At 34.5% G+C, this 22,781-nt stretch overlaps 1 protein-coding gene across 5 annotated transcripts in view; it reads left to right on the forward strand.

Annotated features, from left to right (window-relative positions):
* The window catches only part of LOC123563253 (chondroitin sulfate N-acetylgalactosaminyltransferase 2-like), a 69,655-nt gene that overhangs the window by 28,861 nt on the left and 18,013 nt on the right, over positions 1-22,781 (forward strand). Inside the window, exon 1 of one of the 5 annotated variants that reach the window (XM_045355947.2) lies at positions 12,157-12,402. The exons of the other annotated variants lie outside the window; for them this stretch is intronic. The gene's annotated coding sequence lies outside the window, so the exon portion shown is untranslated. Of the gene's footprint in view, positions 1-12,156; positions 12,403-22,781 lie in introns of those variants that run through there. 5 annotated transcript variants of the gene reach the window in all.

The following is a 22,781-nucleotide window of genomic DNA, read 5'->3' on the forward strand; positions in this document are numbered from 1 at the left end:
CAACCCAAAACAAACAAACTCGCTTCCATCGTCCACTCACCCCCAGGTACCACTCCAGGTACCATCTGACAGCCGGTCTGGTCCCAGTTGATCACCAAATTATGCGGAACACTATGCTCAGTTACCACGTTAGACACTTTTTTAACATACTCGGTTTTAATTTCCTCGAAATCCGTTGGTAGCTTTTTGACATCTTTTGTCCGGCGTCTCTTAACGAATCCCATACGTCTAAGAATGGAACGCGCAAGATCGTCGGTGATTTTGATATGTCCACCATACTGCTCAAATTTATGTTTCCCGTGCTTAGTCACAATTGCATCTGCACTGGCTTTTAATATCCTTACATTTATGACACCCCCTCAATGCGTACTTTACGGATCCAGTTCTGCACTTCCTTGTCGAGGTCACCTAGCATCGTTAAAGCTCCCCTGGGTGAATGTGGTAAACTAGTGACGTCAGTCCCACACATTTTTTTAATTTTCAAGTAAGAATCACATATTCCACGGACTGTCAACTTGTTAACTTTAGAACCTAGGTCTGTGCTATATTTTCTGCTTGCCTTCATGACACCATTTTCAATAGCGTAACGAGCAATTTTGGCATGTGTTTCGACGTCATAGCGACTGTATTCACCGCCTTTCCTTTTCCGTGTTGTAGATATGGCAACTTCTGCAGCATCGTTGGCGGCCTGAAAAATATAACAAAAATAAATTTAGTTTTTGGTAACAATTATCGATAACCCATAATTTTGATAATTAATATTCAATCTTTGAAACATAAAATCGGCCTGTAAAGAAAAATATTCATTTTTATAACGTTCGGATATGCATGTCATGTAAAACCTGCATTTCAAATTTTTATAACACTACTCTTCATAATTTCTATAGATTGGCTTGTTTTGAACTTTATCCAACGATTTAAATTTTATAAAAATCATAAATTTCAAGTTGTCTCATTGCGTGATTGAAGTTTACGGCACCAATACGAATGCAATATTGTACCCGAAGATTAAAGTTGAAAAAATTACCTGCAGACTTAATGCTTCTTTTACAATTGAGGCGTCAGCGGGATCAGGAAGTGCTGGTTCTGACGGCGGACAGGTGGCAACTTTGCCATTTTCAACCATTGAAGAATACTAGTCATACCGTCAACAATAGATAGTTATGTCTTAATATTATAAAAGATATAACGTATTTTCTTGGAGAAAAGATGAGAATGATGAAAATTGTTTCTGATCAATTTTATATATCCTCCTGAATGTTACAAGGATTATTTGCACATGCCATTGTTGTTTTAGAGTAATTGGACAGGCGCCATTCATAATAAAGTCTTCAAACACCTCTTTTATTCTAACTGACCCTTTGATTCTCTTGTCACACTTTGCCTAACCATAGTGTCAGTTAACAACAATTATCAGTTGGACTGTCATATTGTTTATTTAACAAGGCCATGAAATGGGCTCTAATTGACAGGCGATACATGGTAATGCCACATACGGTACTAGCGATTTCAACAGAAAAAAAGATTCTTTTTAAATTTTATTTTTTTCTTTCTAAAATTGAAAAAGCGAATTAAAGCCCACACGAAACAGTCTTTTTTCACGTTGGCGTGAAATTTCATGCCAGCGAATTTAAATGATTTCACAGTAGTCATGCAAGAAAAAGATGTACTGTGATCAGCCAGAATTGCTAAGCGTAAAAGATTATGTATCTGCAATAAAAAATAAATGTGCATAATTTAATGTGTTTACTTTGTTATGTCAAATAATAATTTTGTTCAGTTATGTGTATAATTATTATGACTGTGTAAAAATAGTATCCAAAAACAAAAGAAATGAATATTTCTGGTTGTCTTCCCCAAAATATTGTATGTGACAGTTTTGTCCTACTCCAACAATTAATACCATCAACATATCACTAGTTTTTAGATTTCCCAAGGCATTGTCCACTGACATTTTGTTTGTTATTCAGTTGTAAATATTAATGAATCATTATTAGATAGATCATTGCCATGTATGTCATAATGTGTGGACATTACAAAATTCTGGCCTAGAAGCAAGATCAGATGTCAGGGATAGCAGAAAATATCTGAATCACATCTATGAGATATATAGCCTGTTGAATCACCTTACCATATGTATCTACTTCATTTATTTTATCCATTACCCTGCTAAATTTCTAAAACGAACTGGTCCAGCATTCAGTTTTTGGCAGTACCACTTATTATTCAAAGGTGTGATCACTGAAAATTTATTGACTGAATAGCAACCAGTGCATGGATGTGCAGGCTGATTTTGGTCTGCACTGGTTGCAAAGGCATAACCAGTTGCCGCCAGCAGGCTAAAGGTTATACAAAGACAGTACTTTACACTTCAGAGATGCAATTGAAAACGGTGATTTTTCGTTACCCAATTTTAATAGGGAATTGTTCCTGTCGATCCCTCTATGGTAACATGTGATATACCAAATGAGATATATCAAAATAAAAAATATGGCTTTCCAGCACTTGCACAGAGCACTTCGGATGTTTTGGAAGAATATCTTTTTCCTTGTGCCTAATAAGCGTCCACATAACTTGTCCGAACGGCAGCGTCTTGCACACAAAACCACTACAAATTGTTTGACAATATTCCTGCGTGGAGGTTGTAAATTGACAGGGAATCGATCCTACGCGAAGCAACAAAAATCGGGATAGATCCCTCTACGGTTACATGCGATATACCGAATGAGATATTTACTATCAAATTAAAAAAATGTGTCTAGACAGTTCTTTTCAAATGTTACTGGATGAGTTGATGTCGGATTGATTCCCGATTGAGGCAGTGCCTTATTTCATATTAATTGCTGTCCGCAACATTTTAACTTCCAGTTTGCATGGTACTGGTCCATACTTTTCAAATGATGGTCATAATAAAATTTGAGTTCCCTCATACACTTCTTGGGATGGAATATATGTAATAAACTTTGATTTTTCTAGAACACTTCTTATAAAGTTTGATGGAGATATTAAAAGGAAGGAAAGGTGTCTTTGATAATTATACATCTTTCTCTCAGCAACTGTTTGGGTTGTGGCTGTTAGTGCAGGAAAAACAGGTGAATAGTGAACTAGATTCCTTTTAATTTAGACTTTAAACATTTCATTGAATTAATTAATTGTCAGATAATTCATTTGAGATACTCACTTGCTGATAGGTATACCAGCACTGATTTTTATACAGAACAGGAGATGTATATCATTAAACCAGTAAATATTTAGATTATCCACCTTTGTAAAAAGTCTTATAACTTTGACAGATGTTATGTTTGAGACTGTTTGGCTGCTTTTTGTAAATCCTGTTTCCAGAACAATTCAGCATGATTGTTGTTTACTGGTAAATATGTCTTCTTTTTCTTGACTGCAACACATCTTTTATAAATCATTGATATAATAGGCACACTGACTGGTTTCCTGAGGTACTTCCTGGATTTAAAGGGATAATGCATGTTTTTAACTCACCTGTCACATAGTGACAAGGTGAGCTTTTGTGATCGTGCGTCGTCCGTCCGTCTGTCCATGCGTAAACTTTTGCTTGTGACCACTCTAGAGATCACATTTTTCATTGGATCTTTATGAAAGTTGGTCAGAATGTTCACCTTGATGATATCTAGGTCAAGTTCGAAACTGGGTCATGTGCGGTCAAAAAATAGGTCAGTAGGTCTAAAAATAGAAAAACCTTGTGACCTCTCTTAGAGGCCATATATTTCACAAGATCTTCATGAAAATTGGTCAGAATGTTCACCTTGATGATATCTAGGTCAAGTTTGAATGGGTCACGTGCGGTCAAAAACTAGGTCAGTAGGTCAAATAATAGAAAAACCTTGTGACCTCTCTAAAGGCCATATTTTTCGTGGGATCTGTATGAAAGTTGGTCTGAATGTTGATCTTGATGATATCTAGGTCAAGTTCGAAACTTTGTTACGTGCGGTCAAAAACTAGGTCAGTAGGTCTAAAAATAGAAAAATCTTGTGACCTCTCTAGAGGCCATACTTGTGAATGGATATTCATAACAATTGGTCAGAATGTTCATCTTGATGATATCTAGATCAAGTTCGAAAGTGGGTCACGTGTCGTCAAAAAGTAGGTCAGTAGGTCAAATAATGAAAAAACCTTGTGACCTCTCTAGAGGTCATATTTTTTATGGGATCTGTATGAAAGTTGGTCTGAATGTTTATCTTGATGATATATAGGTCAGGCTTGAAACTGGGTTAACTGCGATCAAAAACTAGGTCAGTAGGTCTTAAAATAGAAAAACCTTGTGACCTCTCTAGAGGCCTTACCCTTGAATGGATCTTCATGAAGATTTGTCGGAATGTTCACCTTGATGATATCTAGGTCAGATTTGAAACTGGGTCACGTGCCGTCAAAAACTAGGTCAGTTGGTCAAATAATAAAAAATCCTTGTGACCTCTCTAGAGGCTATACTTTTCATGGGATCTGTATGAAAGTTGGTCTGAATGTTTATCTTGATGATATATAGGTCAGGTTTGAAACTGGGTCAACTGCGGTCAAAAACTAGGTCATTAGGTCTAAAATTTGAAAAATCTTTTGACCTCTCTAGAGGCCATATTTTTCAATGGATCTTCATGAAAATTGGTCAGAATTTTTATCTTGATGATACTAGGTCAAGTTCAAAACTGGGTCACATGAGCTCAAAAACTAGGTCACTTTGTCAAATAATAGAAAAAACGACGTCATACTCAAAACTGGGTCCTGTGGGAACAGGTGAGCGATTCAGGACCATCATGGTCCTCTTGTTTGTTTTATAATATCTGAAGAATCTGAAGATATTTGTTGGTGCAAGAGCCATATTCTGCAGTTGTTCTAGCATAATACTTGTAAAAAGCTAAAAATTGAATACATTGTCCATCAATGTCATTAAATGTCGTGAAATGTAAGGGAATATTAGCATTGTTTGATCATGCTGAAGTCATTTCCTTATGGGACCATATTATGCTTATGCTTTGCCATGGAACGGTCATAAGTAAGAAGAAACACTGATGACATAAAATGTTCATTTCATAAAAGATAGCATAAGATATACTGGCAAAATGAACTGGCAAAATTTAATGACAATTTCAGTCCCAATATTTCAGTTTGCTATAAGAAGTGCAGTATTGCTGTTGAAGTTTTGGACAAATCCTGTACCAAGGTCAGTTGAATAGGTTTCTGACAACATAATATGTAACGTTTTCTGGACTGGCAAGGGCCCATGATCTTAGAAAATGGAATTGCAGGTCAACACTTGCATAATCATCCTTATTTATCCAGACTTGAAGAACTTAAATGATTGCTTGAATAGAAGCATTTGGACTTTATTATAATTCAAAATATATTCCTCATCTCTTAAGATCTGAGAAAGTAAACCAGAGACTTTTGCTAAATATAGATATTAAGAAAAAAACTCATTATTTTTGGGATGTACTTCTGATACGTCAAAACTGCTTTCTTTTCTGACTTGGCTAATCTTGGTATCAGGCTAGACTGTGTGTTTATTATAAGCTGTAGTGTTGAAGTTTAAGATTTAATTTTAAAATTAAAAAACTGGCCAGCCATAAAAATCATGTTTTTTAGCTCACCTGTCACAAAGTGACAAGGTGAGCTTTTGTGATCGCGCGGTGTCCGTCGTCCGTGCGTCCATCTGTGCATCCGTAAACTTTTCCTTGTGACATCTCTAGAGGTCACATTTTTCATGGGATCTTTATGAAAATGGGTCAGAATGTTCATCTTGGTAAATTCTAGGTCAAGTTCGAAACTGAGTCACCTGACTTCAAAAACTAGGTCAGTAGGTCAAAAACTAGGTCAGTAGGTCTGAAAATAGAAAAACCTTGTGACCTCTCTAGAGGCCATATATTTCATGAAATCTTCATGAAAATTGGTCAGAATGTTAACCTTGATGATATCTAGGTCAAGTTCGAAAGTGGGTCACGTGCCCTCAAAAACTAGGTCAGAAGGTCTAATAATAGAAAAACCTTGTGACCTCTCTAGAGGCCATATTTTCTATGGGATCTATATGAAAGTTGGTCTGAATGTTCATCTTGATGATATCTAGGTCAAGTTCGAAAGTGGGTCATGCGCCTTCAAAAACTAGGTCAGTAGGTCAAATAATAGAAAAACCTTGTGACCTCTCTAAAGGCCATATTTTTCAATGGATCTTCATGAAAGTTGGTCTGAATGTTCATCTTGATAATATCTAGGTCAAGTTCGAAACAGGGTCATGTGCGGTCAAAAACTAGGTCAGTAGGTCTAAAAATATAAAAACCTTGTGACCTCTCTAGAGGCCATACTTGTGAATGGATCTCCATAAAAATTGGTCAGAATGTTCATCTTGATGATATCTAGGTCAAGTTCGAAAGTGGGTCAAGTGCCTTCAAAAAGTAGGTCAGTAGGTCAAATAATGAAAAAACGTTGTGACCTCTCTAGAGGCCATATTTTTCATGGGATCTGTATGAAAGTTGGTCTGAATGTTTATTTTGATGATATCTAGGTCAGGTTTGAAACTGGTATCAACTGCGATCAAAAACTATGTCAGTAGGTCTTGAAATAGAAAAACCTTGTGACCTCTCTAGAAGCCATACCCTTGAATGGATCTTCATGAAAATTGGTCAGAATGTTCACCTTGATGATATCTAGATCAAGTTTGAAACTGGGTTATGTGCCTTAAAAAATTAGGTCAATAGGTCAAATAATAGAAAAACCTTGTGACCTCTCTAGAGACCATATTTTTCAATGGATCTTCATGAAAATTGGTCAGAATTTTTATCTTGATAATATCTAGGTCAAGTTCAAAACTGGGTCACATGAGCTCAAAAACTAGATCACTATGTCAAATAATAGAAAAAACGACGCCATACTCAAAACTGGATCATGTGGGAAGAGGTGAGCGATTCAGGACCATCATTGTCCTCTTGTTATGAGTTTAAAGTGTTTTTTCCCCTATAGATTGGCTGACAGTGATATAATTTCAGCATTATGTCTTAGTAGAGGGAATGACTAATTTAAACTGTTTGTACAGGGTTTCTTTAATCTTTCTGTAGTAGTTGCATAAATTTGCTGCCTCATTCTGTATCCTGGGAAGTGCTTGATTGAGCAGTATATAAGATTGAGTGTTTATTACAAGTTAGGTAAAAAAGATTGATTTAGTCTTATCAATTACCTTATAATTGATCAAAGTTACTGTTTTTTATGGACTAAATGTAATAAAAAATGACATTTCGTAACCTTATTTGATAGGTATATTTAAGTTGAACTTAAGAATTATTTATTAAAGTTATCTATTCTTGAACATTAGCTAAACTGCTCGAAATAGAGTTCATAAAGAATTGAAATTTACAAGTACTCCCTATTATTTGAATGTTGTTTAAAGACTGAAAACAGATGTTTGTTTTTTTAATTTGAACAACCAAAAATAGAAAAAAAATGGTCCTATTTTAGATAATAATTTTATTTCAACCATTTGTTCCAGATCTGTTGTGAGTTTACTAAATCTGATCAGTCAAGTTGGCTACCAGGGAAAAGATTAGGACTTGAACACAGATTTTTCACCAGTTACATCATGCTGGCCTACCACTGAATTTGCCTTAGCTCAGAATAAACCAAACAGAGGCTTAGAGATTTGTGAGTGGTCTTGAAACTTTCAGGGTGTGGTCACATATATGGAAGTGGTATAGAGTCACCTCTGTTGGGATTTAAACCAACAACCTTTTATTTGAATGGCTGTATGCATATCTCTTGTACCACAGATTTCATGGTGGTCTTTCATCAGAAGGAATGGTGTACAGCATCACTGCCTGTATGCTTTAAAGATGAAAAGCAGTTTGTAGACAAAGAAAGCATTAAAGGCTTACAAGTTTTTATCATTATTTTAATATGTTATGATTTATAGGCAGTCAAAATGATGAATGCTAAAGTCCGTAACTTTATGTAATGAAGGGGCATAAAAACCTGATTCTGAATTACCGTGTAAAATGCGTTCAAAGGTTACCTGCTAACTGAAAATGCAATAAAATTGTCATAATATCTTATCAAACAAAAACTTACAAGCATTTTGTACTAAAATGTTCCTTTCTTACCATGTAGTTAACTGACGAATCTTAATTGTTTAGTAATTTTTTTTTGGCATATAGAATGGTGATATTAAGGAGCTAGTGTTTGACTCCTGGAACATGCATTACTGAATTCAGTCAAAAGATCTTATGTTGTTGTTTTTTTTTAAAGAAAATGTAATGTGTGTGTGTACTGTTTGCATTATGGAGTAAAACATTTTATAGCATTAAAAATATCCACAGATTCTGACTGCAACCACGAAAAAGAAGTAAGTTGTTGTTTTTTTATATACGGTATCTAAAATTAGTTTTTTTTTTTTTATAATAACATTTTTTAATATTTTGGAGGAGATAGAAATGGAAGCAGTCTAGGGCTAGGGCTAAAAACCTGAGTTTTCAGACCAGTCTCAAAACTCTAGCATCTGAACACATTTTTGAAATTGACCAATATTGGCAAGGCAACAGTCAAAGGCTGGTCTCGGGTCTTGGACCCTGCACAGTCTTGTTACCTTTGCTATCAGCAGATTATATCATAATCTTTATACTTCTTTGATCTATTCGCTGAACTATGATTAATAGGTTTCACATAATCTATATTAGTGTAGGGGATACACACTGGATTTCAAGCTGAATTAAACTGTACACATACAAAATGCTCACCAAATCCAAATTTTAGCAGGTCACAATTCCATCCTTTTTCTTTCGATCTCTTAAATGAAGTTAACAAAGGCTTTGATGCTCATAATGTTTATGCTGTTTTATTCATGTTTATAATCTGTCAATTTGTATTACAAACCAGATAAAAGGGAAAGGCCTAATTGATTGAGGTCATGTTAATTGATATAGTATAATGTAGAGAGGAGACAGCTGCATTATTTCATAACTTTCCTATCTGCTCTATCACCCAGAAAATGTTCATCTATGATTGTTTATGACTCTTAGTGGTTGTAGTAGCCAGAGAGCAGGGAAAGGGCATTAGTTAAAGATAGCTCCATGTGTCTGCTGGGCTTGAATAAAAGATAGATAACCTTTATTCAATAGTGATCAGAAAATGGTGAGAGGTTAATTGTTTATATAAAAGATCATGATAAAACAGTGCACAGTGTGCTGTAGGAAGTTCATGAACTGTTTTATGTCTGCTGGACTACTGGCAACATAGAGGAAATTGTGTGGTAAGTGGGTTTAAATGTCTTTAAATGTTTTGGGTAGTATCACAAATTTACACTTCTGTTTATCCATAGAATTTGTGCATATGCAATAATCATCAGAATACATTACTGCTCATGCAAGCTAAATGTCAGTACAAAAATTATTCATGTTTCCTGACTTTTTCAGCAGAAGTGTAAAATGCAATAAGAGTAATTTCTGTTGGTCTCTGAGGTGTCTATTGGATTACTAACAAAATGTCAGATAAAAAAAGCTCCTTTACTGGGCTAACAAAATTAATGTTTTCTATAAAAGACATTTATAATTCATCGGTAATGAGCATGTTATGCTTTTATATACAGTTTCTCTTTTATTACAAATATTTCAATATATGATAAATTTGGAGTTGGAAAAAATGTTGCAATGATAAAAATGGAAGAAAGTGTTTTTGGACAATCAAAATAGGACATGGCAAAATTTTAAATGCCATGTTATTATTGATCTGAATGATAATTCATTTTGGAAATTCATAGATCTTGAATTCCAAGAGATCAGCAATTTACTCCGGGATGTGCATGTATGTTTTGGATGGGGCTTGAAAATGTCTTTGAGATAGCCGGAATTTTTGAGATAAATAAGCTGGAGATAATGGAGTTTCATCTGTATGCAGCAACGTATTTAAGCCTTTCATTATAGTCACTGTACACAAACTTTACAAACTGAACTATGATCATACATTCTCGCTGGGAAAAACTGTCATGTCCCTAGCAAGGCTCAAACATGCATCCCTTGGGGTGGATTGATGACAGTTATAGGCCATTTTTTTCCATCTTGCTGTTATATATATATATTGAAAGCGCTTGCAGTGAAGAATTAAAATAATTGTAAAACACAGAAGTCTACTGCTGTTTATTCCTTACAAATTGAACTTATATATATATATATATGCAGTGCCTTTTGTTCTTCTCACAAAAATCTTGAAATGTTTGTAGGGATATAAAGTCAAGAGGCTGAATGTAAAGTATCTTACAAAGGAGGATTAGAGGGTCATAAGTCAAGTGTTTGATGTTAAATGCCGGATTATAGCTGTATGTATATACACTGATAAAAGTCATTAGATTAAAGGCCTTTTGATATTACCCATTTCATCATTTTGAGATCAGATTTTTTCCTGAATGAAACAATATTTATGATAATAATTTCATATTAACACTAGTCTTACCCTGCTAGATTTCTATAATGAGCTTGTCCATATTTCAGTTTCAAAGACTATGATTCCCTTAAACTGTTAAAAGTAGTGTTTACCAAAAAGATACTGACTGAATAGCGAACAGCACAGATCATGAACAGACTGCACAGATGTACAGGCTCATCATGAGCTACGCTGGTCGCAAAGGCAGAATCAGTCGTGTCCAGCATGGTAAGGGTTAAACATGGGGTCTGTATATAATTAATTAATCATATTGTCCAAATTTCTGTCAGTTGAAGCTTCAAAATAATCTTAGCATACTGCATGATAAATTAATCAGAGTCTTAATAGCTTTGTGGCTGCCTTATTTTTTATAAACACATTGAAATTTTATAAGATATATTAATGTCTGGTTATTTCCTATTTTTGGTAATGTTTATCTAAGATATTTGTCATAGGTTTGAAAATTTGATTAACAGAATACAAAGTAGTATTGAATCCATTCTTTATTTTATCCCCCTTTAAAGATATGACAACATAAGTTTGTGTGCAACATTTGAAATAGTGTTTTTCTAGCCATGTTCTGTTTGACAGCTAACTTTATTGAATTAAAAACATCTTGTGAAACTGTAATGCTGTGCTATGTCCAAAATGATTCCCACTCTTAAGTCATAAAAACTGATCTTTAAATACAGAAAGAATACAATTAGGATGGATGTTAAAGATTAAGGATTGAAGATTATATCTAAATAGCTAGATAAAGCAGGTATGATAGCATCACAGGTCTTTAGAATGTTTTTTTTTGTGTACATGATGGTTCTAAATTTCACAATTTAAACCCATGGATAAAAACCAATGTGATTTTTATATGAACAGTGCAGATACAATAAGGTGTGGTGAATTGCTGACCCAGGTCAGGTGTCACTATGACATTGTATTGATGCACAATATCTGTATCCTCAAGTTTATCTTCCATTCCATCAAGATGTCTATCAGTGTTGGAAATATTGTTGTTTTTCATGTTTGTAAATAGACACAAATTGTTCTCAGTGGTACTCTGGTACCTCATACTGCTTTGCTTTATTTGAGGGATTAGCTTTTTTCATTCATGAAATAGAATTATTATATTTCATTGAAATATTGACAGCTGTCATGATCCATACCCCATGTGGAGGTCAGGCCTTTTACCTGTCCCTTTCTTTCAGGTAGGAAATGCTTAATTAGGGATTTACTAGGTGTAATGCATTGAAAGGGCTGTTCTGTAGCACTTGATGCATTAAAGTAGAGGCAGAGGGTGGAAAAAGTAACTTCATGGGGTGGAATTAATTCGGAACAAATTCAAGGATTTTGAATTAAAATGTAATGAATGTGTGCTGTATTGGTTTTCTTTTACACGAAAAAGGAATATTTTTCTTGGGTTATTTATCAATAATTTTACAGGTGAATATTGTGATTAACAGTGCAAAATTACAGCTATTTATCAATTAATTGAATTTTTTTTATGAAGGAAAAAATGATTTTGAAGTGGTACAAGTATTAACCGACGTCTCTTATTCTATACACTTCTATACACCTAATCACTAGTGTGAAAATATGTTTAAATAATATTTTAAGTTCAAATCCAAGGCACTTTACAATTATTCACAAGTAGGATGGGAAAATATCATTACTTTCAATTGTTTAATACTTAGAAATGTTCAACAATTTGTGGAGGCTGTATACATGTACTTGATTATGTATGTGAAAACATGCCAGGATAGTGTTGTTTTTAGTCTGTCCGCCAGTTACTTATTGAGTATGGGAAAATATTTGTATTGTCCAGATGGTGAACATTAGTCTGGGATGATAATGTCATGATGCTCCCAAAATTAGTAAATTATTTATAAGTTATTTACACTCTAAATGTCATGATCTATGGATGTATTACTATATAAAAGATAGGAGATTTTGAGTCCTGGTTTAGGTGACATGGAATTTCTTTAACAGGTACGTCAATCATATTTGTCTCAAGTATATTCTTTTCAACACATTATCAGGAAAACTTATCTAAGGTAATCTATTGTTGTTTTATTTACTAATTATTCTTTACCATTTTCTCTTTTCTTTCATTTTTAAACTATTTTTTTTATGTTATTAAAATTGGGAAACTGTAACATATATGAATAGTTAGGGATAGGCTATATACCATTTTTTTCTGATGTCCATTGTTGAAAATGCTTTTAAAATATTTCATTTATCTTAATTCTATTTTCATTGGCACAGTCTGTGCTAAAAAGCATATCATATTGAACTTTTTCATTCACAACGTTTCTGTTCACAATTTTAACCAAATTTTTATGTAAAATTTTGCCTGATCACCATCATTTAAGGTCGAAACAGTTTTAATGCACAAGTCCAGAGAAAACATGAAGCCCAACTTTAAATATTTGATATCTAAAGTAGTTTAGTGCTCTAGTTTGTGATATATGTTTGATGTATAAAGTAGGTCTGTAAGGCAGTTGCTCCACCTCTTCTGTCTGGTTAGTTCTTTTGATTTTCAATGTAGAACTCCTGCTGTGAGCTGCCTGGTGTGTTTTAATTAGAGCTTGTTTATTGTAGTTGGCTTGTTCGCCAGTTGTCAGACTTAAAACACCTGTCAAGTCTTTGATAACTCTAGGCAGTAAAGATGTAAGTAGAACAAGAAAAACAGAAATCAAAACTATCATTTACATCTTATTATATTCTTTTCACCTGCTCTTCCCACATTGTGAAACCCCTGATTTTAAATATCACATATTTGTTCTTCATATTTATTTTAAATAAAATGGTAGATCTAGTTAATGTTTGGTAATTTTCATGTTAAATATCAGACTAAAATAATAATTCTTTTGAACAAAATATGTCATAATTAATGAAAGTTTCATCTTTACTGTAAGATGGATAATATTTGTGCAACCTGACACCAGGATTCCACATGAAAAGTTTCACTCTCAACAAATTGTATAACCAATTCGCTTTACTTTAGTTTCTGAAGTTTCTTAGCCTTTAGCCTGCTAAATTTCTAAAATGAACTGGTCCATGATTCAATTTGGGCCATACCACTTATTATTCAAAGGGGTGTTCACTGAAATTTTACTGACTGAATAGCGGACAGTGCAGACCATGATTAGCCTGCACAGATGTGCAGGCTAATCTTGGTCTGCCCTGGTCGCAAAGGCAGAATAACTCGCCACCAGCAGGCTAAAGGTTAGTATTGTTAGGCTATATAGGAGTCAGTTTTGTCGTGTCCCGTCCCATCCTGAAATCTATTATCTCAGTTATTACTAAATGGATTAGATTCGAACTTAAAATAGATGTTCCACCTGATCACCCACATCATGTGACACAAGGTGCATAACTCTGACACCAATTTTTCATGAATTATGCCCCCTTTTACTTAGAATTTAAGGTTAATTTTGATGCATTTTCACTATATCTCACTTGTTTAATTTAACTTCACATTATTATTCCTCAAGACCAGAATGATGACATGTGGAATACATCACCTATGCCTGATGTTCAAAGGTCAAGGTCAATTCAAGGTCAAAGGTTAGATATTTGGTTTTTGCTCCATAACTTCTATGTGCCTGAAAGGGTTTTAATATAACTTTGGATTATTATTCTTCATGACAAGAGGATGTGTCACATACATCACCCATGCCTGATGGTCAAAGGTCAAGGTCACAATTCAAGGTCAAATATTCAGAACACTTGGGCATAGGATCCTCAAACTGGGTAGGCGGGTTAGTCATGACTGTTATATGACCCCTGTTGATTCTGCGGTCACTAGGTCAAAGGTCAGTGACCTTTGGCATTATAATAAAGTACTCAAGAACAGTTGGACCTGAGATCAGCCAAGTTGACTTGAAAAGTCCTAGAATTTCATATTGACAGATCCTAATTCATTCCTTCACTTAAAAAAACCCCAAAAAACTTCCTGTATCCAGTACCTGGTGGGGGTATTAATCACTTTCAGTGATAGCTCTAGTTTTCATAGTGCCTTGTCTCCCCTCCACCTCCCCCAACACATTTCCACCAACTTCTCCCTCCCCTCTCCCACTACCCACCACCCTTTCATCTATAAGTATGTGTATGTTTTTCTTTTCACTTCATGGGGTTTCTTTGTACAATTTCTTATTCAACCAATGCCCATCCCCAAAAAACATTCCACCCCCTTTCAGAATATGCTTTTGTTAAGCATTTATCACTTGCCGTTAGCTTCTTCGTTTGCAGCAAAGACTACTACTGAAATACCATATTCCGTTAATATATAATTTGCCTAATGTTTGTAGCCTTCTTCTTGCAAGAATTATGGCCCCTTTTGGACTTAGAAAATATCAGATTTCTTGGTTAAGTTTTGTGTTTAGGTCAGCTTTTTTCCTAAACTATCAAAGCTATTGCTTTACAGCTTGCGACACTTGTTCACCATCAAAAGCTGACTCTGTACAGCAAGAAACATAACTCCATCTTGCTTTTTGCAAGAATTATGGCCCCTTTTGGACTTAGAAAATATCAGATTTCTTGGTAAAGTTTCGCATTTAGGTCAACTTTTCTCCTTAACAGTCAAAGCTATTGCTTTAAAACTTGGAGCAGTTATTTGCCGTTAAAAGCTGACCCTGCACAGCAAGTACCGTAACTCTACATTGCTTTTTAGCTCACCTGTCACAAAGTGACAAGGTGAGCTTTTGTGATCGCGCAGCGTCCGTCGTCCGTCGGTCCGTGCGTGCGTAAACTTTTTGCTTGTGACCACTCTAGAGGTCACATTTTTCATGGGATCTTTATGAAAGTTGGTCAGAATGTTCACCTTGATGATATCTAGGTCAAGTTCGAAACTGGGTCATGTGCGGTCAAAAACTAGGTCAGTAGGTCTAAAAATAGAAAAACCTTGTAACCTCTCTAGAGGCCATATTTTTCAATGGATCTTCATGAAAATTGGTCAGAATGTTTATCTTGATGATATCTAGATCAAGTTCGAAACTGGGGCAACTGCGGTCAAAAACTAGGTCAGTAGGTCAAATAATAGAAAATCCTTGTGACCTCTCTAGAGGTCATATTTTTTATGGGATCTGCATGAAAATTAGTCAGAATGTTCGTCTTGATGATATCTAGGTCAAGTTCGAAACTGGGTCACGTCCGGTCCAAAACTAGGTCAGTAGGTCAAATAATAGAAAAACCTTGTGACCTCTGTAGAGGCCGTATTTTTCATGGGATCTGCATGAAAATTGGTCAGAATGTTGATCTTCATGATATCTAGGTCAAATTTGAAACTGGGTTGACTGCGGTCAAAAACCAGGTCAGTAAGTCAAATAATAGAAAATCCTTGTTACCTCTCTAGAGGTAATATTTTTCATGGGATCTGCATGAAAATTGGTCAGAATGTTCATCTTGATGATATCTAGGTCAAATTTGAAACTGGGTCATGTCTGGTCCAAAACTAGGTCACTAGGTCAAATAATAGAAAAACCTTGTGACCTCTGTAGAGGCCATATATTTCGTGGGATCTGCATGAAAATTAGTCAGAATGTTCATCTTGATCATATATAGGTCAAGTTCGAAACTGGGTCAACTGCGTTCCAAAACTAGGTCAGTAGGTCTGAAAATAGAAAATCCTTGTGACCTCTCTAGAGGCCATATTTTTCAATGGATCTTCATGAAAATTGGTGAGAATGTTCACCTTGATGATATCTAGGTCTTTTTTGAAACTGGGTCACGTGCGGTCCAAAACTAGGTCAGTAGGTCAAATAATAGAAAAACCTTGTGACCTCTCTAGAGGTCATATTTTTCATGGGATCTGCATGAAAATTGGTCAGAATGTTCATCTTGATGATATCTAAGTCAAGTTCGAAACTGGGTTAGTGCAATCAAAAACTAGGTCAGTAGGTCAGATAATAGAAAAACCTTGTGACCTCTGTAGAGGCCAGATTTTTCATGGGATCTGCATGAAAATTGGTCAGAATGTTCATCTTGATAATATCTAGGTCAAGATTGAAACTGGGTCACATGTGATCAAAAACTAGGTCAGTAGGTCAAATAATAGAAAAAACTTGTGACCTCTCTAGAGGCCATATTTTTCATGGGATCTTTATGAAAGTTGGTCTGAATGTTCATCTTGATGATATCTAGGTCAAATTTGAAACTGGGTCAACTGCGGTCAAAAACTAGGTCACTAGGTCTAAACATAGAAAAACCTTTTGACCTCTATAGAGGCCATATTTTTCAATGGATCTTCATGAAAACTGGTGAGAATGTTCACCTTGATGATATCTACGTCAAGTACAAAACTGGGTCACATGCCTTCAAAAACTAGTTCATTATGTCAAATAATAGAAAAACCTTGTGACCTCTCTAGAGGCCATATCTTTCAATGGATCTTCATGAAAATTGGTCAGAATTTTTATCTTGATGATATCTAGGTCAAGTTCAGAACTAGGTCACATGAGCTCTAAAACTAGGTCACTATGTCAAATAATAGAAATAACGACGTCATACTCAGTTCATGTGGGGACAGGTGAGCGATTCAGGACCATCATGGTCCTCTTGTTTCAAGAATTATGGCCCCTTTTGGACTTAGAAAATCATGGGTAGGAAAATATTTCTTTTATACAGAGACAAAAAATCAGATGAGCGTCAGCACCCGCAAGGCAGTGCTCTTGTTTTTAGCTCCCAGAACATATCTAAGAGGAACCCAATATGTATGAGGCTAAAAATATTTTTTGTTACAATGAAAAATGGAATTTTATACCTTTAATTTTATTGCTTTAAAATGTTCTCCCAACATGTTTCACTCTTTGTTGAAAAAAAAAATTGTAATTTGACCTGTTGGTGTCTAGTACTGTGTACTAATGTTGATCTTTGTGGGGTTTCAGATTGCTGTACTAACTGCTGATATATTGATTAGGGGGGAGGGGACTAGCCTATAGATCAGACATTTTTCAATAAAAGTTAAGAACTCAGTCATGCAAACTGGCCATTAAATTCTGTTATTTGTCTTTTTATGTAAATGAACAAATTAGAATTTAGGATCAAAGGGCTAAGAATTCAATGGAATTTTTTTGATTTCACTCAAAGGTAACATATTCAATTGTTTCTGTTTGAAGCAGCATCTCAAATTTACAAGGGTCAATGAACAATATTGTTCTAGGTCTTAATATAGTGGTGAAAATGAATTTTAAACAGGGCCATGGCTACAGTCTAAAGAATTAATAAAAGGAAGGATATAATAATTATGGTTGGCAAGAGTTTCATATTGCAGATATGACATGAGTAGAATGTGCTTAACAGCATATTTTTTTATTTAGAAGGTAAGAAGCTGTAAAACATGCATTGTGATAATAGATAAATCTCATTCTTACTTACATCACAGAACAAAGACAAGCATTGCTTTGATCTTACTTCTGCATGCTAATTTGTGCTGTCATTGATTGTTTTTGCATTTTTTTCCCAGTCTTCAGATTGACAATATTTTTTTTTATCCTGCCAGACAACTCTTACCATACAGTGGTCAGACTTTAGTATAAAAATAGTTACTTTAAACTGCTATCAAATACTTTTGAAATGCTTGATTCATGAAATTCTGTATGAATGATATAATCAATTTTTTTTATTTTTAGAATATTCAGCTGAAGTCATAATGTATGAAAATAGTTGCTAAGCATCTCTTATCATTCAGTTTTTCAGGATTAATATTATTTTTCTTGATTATTCATTGATATCTAATAATTGATTTTCAGGATAAATGTATTTTTATGGTTTATTGTTATTTACATTTGTTTATGATAATATAAAGGCTTCACATATTAATCATTGATTTATGGAAATCAGTCTTCACATATTAATCACTGATTTATGGAAATCCGTCTTCACATATTAATCACTGATTTATGATAATTAGTCTTCACATATTAATCACTGATTTATGGTAATAAGTCTTCACATAGTAATCATTGATTTACTGATTTATGATAATTAGTCTTCACATATTAATCACTGAATTATGGTAATAAATCTTCACATATCAATCATTGATTTTTGATAATTAGTCTTCACATCGTCATCATTGATTTATTATAATTAGTCTTCATGTATTAATCACTGATTTATGGTTATAAGTCTTCACATATTAATCATAGATTTATGGTAATCTGTTGATATCTGATCATCATCTCTGAATCTCTCATGATTAGAACAGTTTGAATGCATTAGATGCTAATCAGCCGATTAAGATGAAATTTACCATGGAGATGACTGCATGTGAGTGCAGTTTTATCAAAATAGACCAATTGAAATTTTGATCTGAATCTGCCATTATACAGATGATATCACACTGCTGTTTTTCTCAGTTTGTATATAAATGAGGCGTGCCATGAGAAAATCAACATAGTGGCATTGCGACCAGCATGGATCCAGACCAGCCTGCGCATCCGTGCAGTCTGGTCAGAATCCATGCTATTCGCTAACAGTTTCCCTAATTGAAATAGGCTTTGAAAGCGAACAGCATGGATCCTGACCAGACTGCGCAGATGCGCAGGCTGGTCTAGATCCATGCTGGTCACAAAGCCACTATGTTGGTTTTCTCATGGCGCGGCTCAAATCAGTATGTAGCCAGACATACTGAACACCAGCTCTAGACTTTATACCAGTGCAGTTTGGCTCCCACCTTCCATATCTCATCTGATATATTACTTGCAATAAATAATGCTTGTTAAAACTTTATACAAAGTTTATCATGAAGTCACATCTCTCCATTTGCAAAGAAAAGATTACCACCAGAAAAAAATATGCAAGAACAATAGATCATATAGCACAAGTGCATTAAAATAGCAACACCTTGATAATAAGTTCGAGCAAAGTATTGTAAAAAGGTACCATATATTGAAATGATGTAGATTTATGAACCTCATCAAATCTGGCTACCAACTAGATAATCTTTTGAAAAAATTAATCATTTCTCCTATATATTCTGACCAGGGTTTTCCCGGACGCAGGTTTTCTGCGTCCCTGACGCGCTTTTACTGCTTTGAACTCGCATTTTTTAGTGCCTCTGCGTCCCACTGGACCCGCAAAATCGGTCACGAAACTCCTTTGCAATGAAGCCTCCTTTGCGCAGATACCCATGTAAAATGCGCAGTTTTTTACCACCGGGACCATCACAGAATCGTGGGTGCTCATTATACACAGGTATAGACCATTTTCCAACTTCAAAACAAGTTTTGTTATCGATGTTCGCCATTTTGGTAAAGGGAAACTACTCTCCGCGCTAACTGTCACCGCTAAAATCTAAGATTACCGTTACGTTCCGTAAAAGATCGAATGGTTTATTTTTTTATTAATCAAACAACATTAATTTCATATAAATTTAAAGTATTTTGATGAAAAAATATTAATAAATCACAGAAATTATGATACTAATTAAGGATCGAGTATTATCTTTAACCGAGATAAAACTGTGAACAACATAATTGACACGAGGTGACACGTTAATTGCCGGTAATTACTGGCTATTTAATCATAACAAAAAGACTATCACACCTTTTGTAATCAGTCTGAATTGAGAAGCTCATGCCATTTTGAAAGATACCATTCCGAAATATTGAATCAACTGCTATCTAAATTAAAAAGATACAATTAAGTTCATTCGGTTTTAGGGTAAATTTTTATAGTAATAATGTCAATTTTCAAGATCAATAATTTGTGGACCCCCAAAAATTATTAGGGACCCTTAAATTAGCAGCCATGGGAGTCCATGGACTCCCAAATAAAAAACACGAGGGAAAACCCTGTTCTGACTGATCTTTCTTGGCTCTGATTTTCCAGTGATTAAAAGAAAAGGGACACAATTATACAAAGTTTTGAATAGCCTCATGAGTTTATCTCCTGTGAACAAAAACAGTCTAGAATATCCCTATTTGAATTAATTTGTTTTATATAAATGTATAATGTTTAACATTATCTATACCATGAGAAATGAAAACTAGAAATCTGGTGCAAAAAGCTTCAGGTAAAAAGTTTAGCTGAATAGGGAACTGAAAATTAAATTTTTTTTAGAACTTTGGTAGTAATAGTGTAGTAAAAAGGGAAAATATAGTTGTGTTTGAAAGAAAAGTAATTCATCAATGTAAAAGCTGTAAAAATAAAAAAATATCAGAATTTGTTACTATATTAATCAATTAATACATTTAACAAGCGGGTAAAGAAGAGGGGAAAAAAAGAGTAATTCAGTTGTCAGAGAATTCATTCAATAAAAAGTCTCATCACTTGTTTTTTTGGTTTAATATACATAAGGGAATAAAAACCAATAGTTGACAAATTCAGTATTGGGGGATAAAATCTGTCATTCCAAGTAAAAAGCAAAAGAAAGGATCTTTTTAAGTAAAAATTAATCCTTAACTTTTTCTTTGTTTCTGTCATTGATATTTTACTATATTGGTGTGGGACTATTTCTGTAAAAGTAATCATAACGAAAGGAACTTAATGTTGTGGTTCTGCAGTCGTTTGGAAAATAGATGCGAGTTCCTGATATTTCAGTTGACATCAAGGCCAGACAAAAAGTAATTGATTTCAACAGTTCTTCATAAGCAGGTAACATTCACATTATACAGAAGCCGAAGAAGTTTGTTCAGTTACATTTTCTTTACAGTGTTGAATTTTCTTTCTTTTGACACAATTAATGGCATTTCTTGTGTCAATGAATTTCTGTTTGCCAAAGATCATAATTTATTTGCTCTTTTAATTGAAATAGGTGATACAGTTTATACATTGAGGAGCCAATAAGAACCAAAAGTTCACAGGTTAATGTTAATCCTTTCAGTAAAGTCAATGGTTTGGTGTTCAATTTCAACTAGTACTGTACATTACTTTCTAGAGTTTCAAAAAGTCTGAATTTCTATCTCTTTATTTATTGAATACCAGTACTGAATGTATGGACGTGAAATTTAATCATAGGAAGAATACTCGAGGAGGATTATCGCATTTTATGCCTTTTGTGGAGAGTTTTCATCGAGAATTTCAATGTTTTTACCACATAACAGATAAAAACACTTGAACTGTGCACTCGTTTAACCTTTTTGGCAGTTTATAATATGTTATTATATCAACCAAAAATAGAATATTTCATCTTGGATGACATCTCAATTTTACTTGCTTGTCTTATTAATGTAAGTGAATTTTGTTAACTGGTTTTGGGGGATGATACTGGAACTATTTTGTACTTTGCGTTCCACCAGCTTGTTTGTCCATCAGAGCACATTTAGGGCAATAGTTTTGACACCAATGAAGGGAAATTAATGTAACTTAATGCTGTGATAGTTTGCAGTGAGAGTGTTGAACCCTAACTTTACATTATTTTTCTCATATTTCAATATCATTGATAATAACTTTAAGTCCTCGATAATAATTGATGCAATGAAAAATTGCTTACAGTGCAAGAGTGGTAACTCTACTTGAACAGTTTTAAATTTATCGCCCTTTTGTTGTTTATTGTTTATTACATTTACTCAGCCTGTGCTGATGGAATTGAATATAACTATAAGCAATGATAGCTGACAAATACAGAAGTGTTTTTTGTTTATTTGTTTCGAGTTCAGTGCTGTTTTTCATCAGTATTTCAACTAATTGTTACAACAGACAGTTAACTTAACCAGTGTTCCTGGATTTTGTACCGGTACTAATCTTTTCTCAGCAAGTAACTGCCAACTTCTCCATATAAATCAAAATGATTTAAAGGTAGAACATCTTTTACCAAATTGCAACAGAGAACATACGCCTTGCACAGGGATCAAACTCACAGCCAAGTGATTTGTAGATCTGCCCTCTCCCTATTGAGCTAAAGTAGGTGGGTTAAAACAGTAAGTATAGAGCACAAGAACTATATCTCTGTCTGGAATTATTTTAGTATTATAGCCCTTTCTGTACTGAACTTTTCACATTTTAAATACCCAAAGGGATGCATTATGTGATTGTCTAATCATCCAGTTGTTTGTGATTTGGTTCTGCTCAAAAACATAAGTATGCTTTGACCTAAGAGCCTTAGACTTTATAAACACATTGCTTATTAGCAGTAGATATTGATTTTGAGGTCAAAGATCAAGGTCATGTTGGAAATATTTCCACTTATTATCTTGAAAACTGTCACTTGCTATCCTCAAACTAAGCATGGATGTTGCTCATATGTACTGGATGACTCCTAATGATTTTGAGGTCAGTGGGTCAAAGGCCAATGGTTACTGTTAGTACAAAACACTTTGCAGCCCAATATCTTCAGAAACTCTGGACCTATGATCCTCAAAACTTAGCAGGTACATTGCTGAGCAGTGGATGATCCCTACTGCATTGGAGGTCAGTAGGTCAGA

Source organism: Mercenaria mercenaria, chromosome 2, assembly GCF_021730395.1.
Source record: "Mercenaria mercenaria strain notata chromosome 2, MADL_Memer_1, whole genome shotgun sequence".
In the NCBI taxonomy this organism is placed as follows: Eukaryota; Metazoa; Mollusca; class Bivalvia; order Venerida; family Veneridae; genus Mercenaria; species Mercenaria mercenaria.